Here is a 5735-nt window from a genome sequence, read left to right as displayed (position 1 = left end):
TGTGTGTGTATGTGTACCTGTAATTGAACTGACATGTGTACGGTAATTATCTGTATGTGTCCATTTTAAAGGTACACATTAGTGAATGTGTATTTATGTAAATTGATTGACATATGTACGTGTGCGCGCGATTAGTGTTACTGTAATTTATATGGTTAACATTTATACGTTTGAATGACATAGTTTCCCATTATTGTCACATTTTTTGTTACATGTCTACTATTGTCAAGATGGACAGACACGTCCAGCTATGAGTGTTTATGTGTACCAGTAATTGAACTGACATGTGTACTGCAACTATCTGCGTGTGTTCATTTTAAAGGAATATATTAGTGAATGTTTATTTATGTAAATTGATTGGAATATATATGTGGACGCTCGGTTAGTGTTACTGTAATTTATATGGTTAACGTTTGAATGACATAGTTTCCCCTCATTGTCACATTTTTTGTTACTATTGCGCTGTTCACTTTCACTCTCTCTGAATTCCGTGGACTAATTGTGCTCACGTGTGTTTGTGTAGGGAAGGGGAACCATAGGCTTTTCAAACAATAATTTGCAACTATTTGCTAAGAAACATTTCCAAATATCGTTTAAGTTTCTAATAAGTATTCTTTTTCCTAACATACAAATCAATCACACAGTACCTAACCTCAGTCAGAAACACTTTTCTTACCATATCTCGCAACGTCTTTTGCATATATATCCTATCTTAAATAATTAACAATTTTAATTCATAACTGCCAACCCCCCTCCCATCCAAACCTTTCAAAGCCACCAAACATCATTCCTTTCCCTTAACCTCTCCCAAATTATCTTTTGCACCAATTCACAAACTAGGAGGCTTTATAGCTGAGTGGACGTCGCTCTCGACTCGTAATCGTAGCTCATTCGATCCCACGGTGATGGAACAAACGGACATCAGGAGAGTTTCTATCATTCTGATGCCCCTGTTACCTAGCAGTAAATATGTACCTGGGCGTTAGACAGCTGTTACGGGCTGCTTCCTGGGTGTGTGTGTGTGGAATGTTTTTTATTAGTTAGTAATAATTGATTGACAGTTGAGAGGCGGGCCGAAAGAGTAGAGCTCAACCCTCGCAAGCACAACTAGGTGAACACAACTAGATAAATACTAACCAAGCACGATCTCGACAATCCATTACACACACAACCCCCCCTCCCCCTCCCCCACCCCAACTCCCCAAATCGTTCTACCTAAGTCAATAAAAAATTAAGACAAATCAATTAATTCACCAAAAATACTAACTATAAATAAAGGAACCAAATTTGAGACATACAGCGACTCCAGCGTGGTCTAGTCGGAAGAGAACGTGTTCTCATCTGGATAGATTGCGATCGAGTCTGTCGGAACGGGTGTGTAACTGCAGGGCACAAATATTTGTGTGTCCCCTCCTGTAGCTGCCTCTGTTTCGACAGGTTCCCTGGATAGCTGGAATTGGCCTGGCCCTTGGAAAGTGGGGAAGGGGTGAAATCCGTTGGGCCCACGGATGGATACCTTGGATCCATGGACCTAGAGCAGGTCTAATCACCTGGGATTCGAACCCACGGTGGGAATAAGGGAGGAGATATGGGAAGGGGGGGGGGGAGGATGTTTCCCTGGAACCAAACCTCACATAAACCCGGACACTCACACACACACACACACACACACACACACCCTCACCCGAACACTCACTGGGGCACTCACACTCACACATACCCATAGACTGTGATAAGGGAGACCATCTGAGGGGACACAGATGTCCTCCTGGACCCACAGGTATAACCGGACACACACGCACCCGGACACTCACAGGGACATTCACACTCACACACACTCGCCCGGACACTCACAGGGACACTCACACTCACACACATCCATAGACACAAACTGTGATAAGGGAGACCATCTGAGGGGACACAGATGGCCTCCTGGACACACAAGTATATATCAATATTTAATTTATTATTTATTATTTAATTTTATTAAATAAGTAATCAAATTAATGTTTTTTTAATAAATTATTATTTTATTAAATTATTAAATAATTATATTAATAAAACAAATTAAATTAAATTTAATAATTAAATATTAATTATTTAATTTACAAATATGACAGATTTTATATATATATATATATATATATATATATATATATATATATATATATATATATATATATAATATATATAATATATATATATAATATATATATATATATAATATATATATATAAAATATATAAATAATATATATATATATACAATATATATATATATATATATATATATATATATATATATATATATATATATATATATATATATATATATATACATGCGAACAAGCCTTAATGGTCCCCAGGACTATATGCAACTGAAAACTCACATGCCAGAAGTGACTCGAACCCATACTGCCAGGAGCAATGCAACTGGTATGTACAGGACGCCTTAATCCGATTGTGTCAATTTTAAAGGAATATATTAGTGAATATTTATTTATGTAAATTGCTATATATATATATATATATATATATATATATATATATATATATATATATATATATATATATATATATATATATAAAGAGAATGTCTGTCAATGTTATGAGGCCACATGCTGGAGGCTGCAGCCATACACAGATTTATTTTAAAATTTATTCATTAATATATTATTAACGCTTATTATTACTAAATTAATGTATCTGTAGAGGGAATGGTCTGGGGTAGGGAACGGGCATAGGTTGGTCAGTGTTGATTTTAGCTAAAGGATTTAGTTATAATTATTAATTATTCTTATCACTCCCCCCCCCTACCAATTTAATTAAAGTTAATTGTAAAATAATGCTTAAGATGGCTGAAGACTTTTTCGTACTTAGAAAAAACCTAAATTAAACACATAAAGAAGTTTATTGGTCCTGATTTAAGTTAAAGGAAGAGGTGCAAAGGTGGTGGTGGGGGGGAGAGGATACGGGATTTAGAGGTGGAATGAAGAGAGGGAACAGGGGGAGTGGTGCAGGTGAAACAGGGAGGAAGAGGGGGGAACAGGGGGTGCTGTACAGGTGAAACAGGGATGGGGATGGGGGAACAGGGGGAGTGGTGCAGGTGAAACAGGGATGGGGATGGGGGAACAGGGGGAGTGGTGCAGGTGAAACAGGGATGGGGATGGGGAACAGGGGGAGTGGTGTAGGTGAAACAGGGATGGGGATGGGGGAACAGGGGGAGTGGTGCAGGTGAAACAGGGATGGGGATGGGGGAACAGGGGGAGTGGTGCAGGTGAAACAGGGATGGGGATGGGGGAACACGGGGGAGTGGTGCAGGTGAAACAGGGATGGGGGAACAGGGGGAGTGGTGCAGGTGAAACAGGGATGGGGATGGGGGGAACAGGGGGAGTGGTGCAGGTGAAACAGGGAGGAAGAGGGGGGAACAGGGGGTGCTGTACAGGTGAAACAGGGATGGGGATGGGGGAACAGGGGGGAGTGGTGCAGGTGAAACAGGGATGCAGAGAGAGAAACAGGGGGAGTGGTGCAGGTGAAATAGGGATTAAAGGTAAATTTATATAAGAAGATAGATGGATTGCTAAATTAAAGGTAAATTTATATAAGAAGATACATTGATTGCTAAATATATACATTGACGGATAGACGGATGCATAGATGCATCCGTCTATCTGATGGATGGAAAGACATATGAGTAGATGGATGGATAGACAGAAGAGTTGATGGACGGATAAATGGAATATAAATGTATATAATGATAAATGGTTGGTTTATGGGAAGATAGATTGATGGATTGACAGATATAAGTAGATAGATAGATGGATCCATTGATGGATTCATTTGTGCTTATCTCTTGAGGTTCTTCTTGAGATGATTTCGGGGCTTTAGTGTCCCCGCGGTCCGGTCCTCGACCAGGCCTCCACCCCCAGGAAGCAGCCCGTGACAGCTGACTAACACCCAGGTACCTGTTTTACTGCAAGGTAACAGGGGCACAGGGTGAAAGAAACTCTGCCCATTGTTTCTCTACGGCGCCCGGAATCGAACCCGGGACCACAGGATCACAAGTCCAGTGTCCAGTGTGCTGTCCGATCGGCCGACTGGCTCCCCGGTCGGAGGGGAGCCGGTGAACAGGGGAATCAGGTTAAAGAATATCGGTCGATTTGCTATTGCATCAACTGAGATTGGATATGGGACCATTAGGATTATAACCAACGAACTCTCTCCGTTTAGACGGTAGGCCTCCAGTTTGTGTGTGTGTGTGTGTGTGTGTGTGTGTGTGTGTGTGTGTGTGTGTGTGTGTGTGTGTGTGTGTGTGTGTGTGTGTGTGTGTGTGTGTGTGTGTGTGTGTGTGTGTGTGTGTGTGTGTGTGTGTGTGTGTGTGTTAGAGAGAAATAGATGTAGTAGATATAAAAAAAGGAAAAATACGTATATTTGATAGGCGGGGTCCAAGAGCTAATAACTCGATTCTGCAGATACATATAGAAAATACAAGGAGAAAATAAATACACACACACACACACACATTAATTGATAATGTACTGTTTTGTGTGCGTATCCATGTGTACTATTGTCAAGACCGACAGACACGTGAAGCTATGTGTGTGTATGTGTACCTGTAATTGAACTGACATGTGTACGGTAATTATCTGTATGTGTCCATTTTAAAGGTACACATTAGTGAATGTGTATTTATGTAAATTGATTGACATATGTACGTGTGCGCGCGATTAGTGTTACTGTAATTTATATGGTTAACATTTATACGTTTGAATGACATAGTTTCCCATTATTGTCACATTTTTTGTTACATGTCTACTATTGTCAAGATGGACAGACACGTCCAGCTATGAGTGTTTATGTGTACCAGTAATTGAACTGACATGTGTACTGCAACTATCTGCGTGTGTTCATTTTATAGGAATATATTAGTGAATGTTTATTTATGTAAATTGATTGGAATATATATGTGGACGCTCGGTTAGTGTTACTGTAATTTATATGGTTAACGTTTGAATGACATAGTTTCCCCTCATTGTCACATTTTTTGTTACTATTGCGCTGTTCACTTTCACTCTCTCTGAATTCCGTGGACTAATTGTGCTCACGTGTGTTTGTGTAGGGAAGGGGAACCATAGGCTTTTCAAACAATAATTTGCAACTATTTGCTAAGAAACATTTCCAAATATCGTTTAAGTTTCTAATAAGTATTCTTTTTCCTAACATACAAATCAATCACACAGTACCTAACCTCAGTCAGAAACACTTTTCTTACCATATCTCGCAACGTCTTTTGCATATATATCCTATCTTAAATAATTAACAATTTTAATTCATAACTGCCAACCCCCCTCCCATCCAAACCTTTCAAAGCCACCAAACATCATTCCTTTCCCTTAACCTCTCCCAAATTATCTTTTGCACCAATTCACAAACTAGGAGGCTTTATAGCTGAGTGGACGTCGCTCTCGACTCGTAATCGTAGCTCATTCGATCCCACGGTGATGGAACAAACGGAAATCAGGAGAGTTTCTATCATTCTGATGCCCCTGTTACCTAGCAGTAAATATGTACCTGGGCGTTAGACAGCTGTTACGGGCTGCTTCCTGGGTGTGTGTGTGTGGAATGTTTTTTATTAGTTAGTAATAATTGATTGACAGTTGAGAGGCGGGCCGAAAGAGTAGAGCTCAACCCTCGCAAGCACAACTAGGTGAACACAACTAGATAAATACTAACCAA

The sequence above is a fragment of the Procambarus clarkii genome, unplaced genomic scaffold, assembly GCF_040958095.1.
Source record: "Procambarus clarkii isolate CNS0578487 unplaced genomic scaffold, FALCON_Pclarkii_2.0 HiC_scaffold_185, whole genome shotgun sequence".
Taxonomy (NCBI): domain Eukaryota; kingdom Metazoa; phylum Arthropoda; class Malacostraca; order Decapoda; family Cambaridae; genus Procambarus; species Procambarus clarkii.
The sequence above is the reverse complement of the archived record's forward strand: the minus strand, read 5'-3'. Positions refer to the sequence as shown.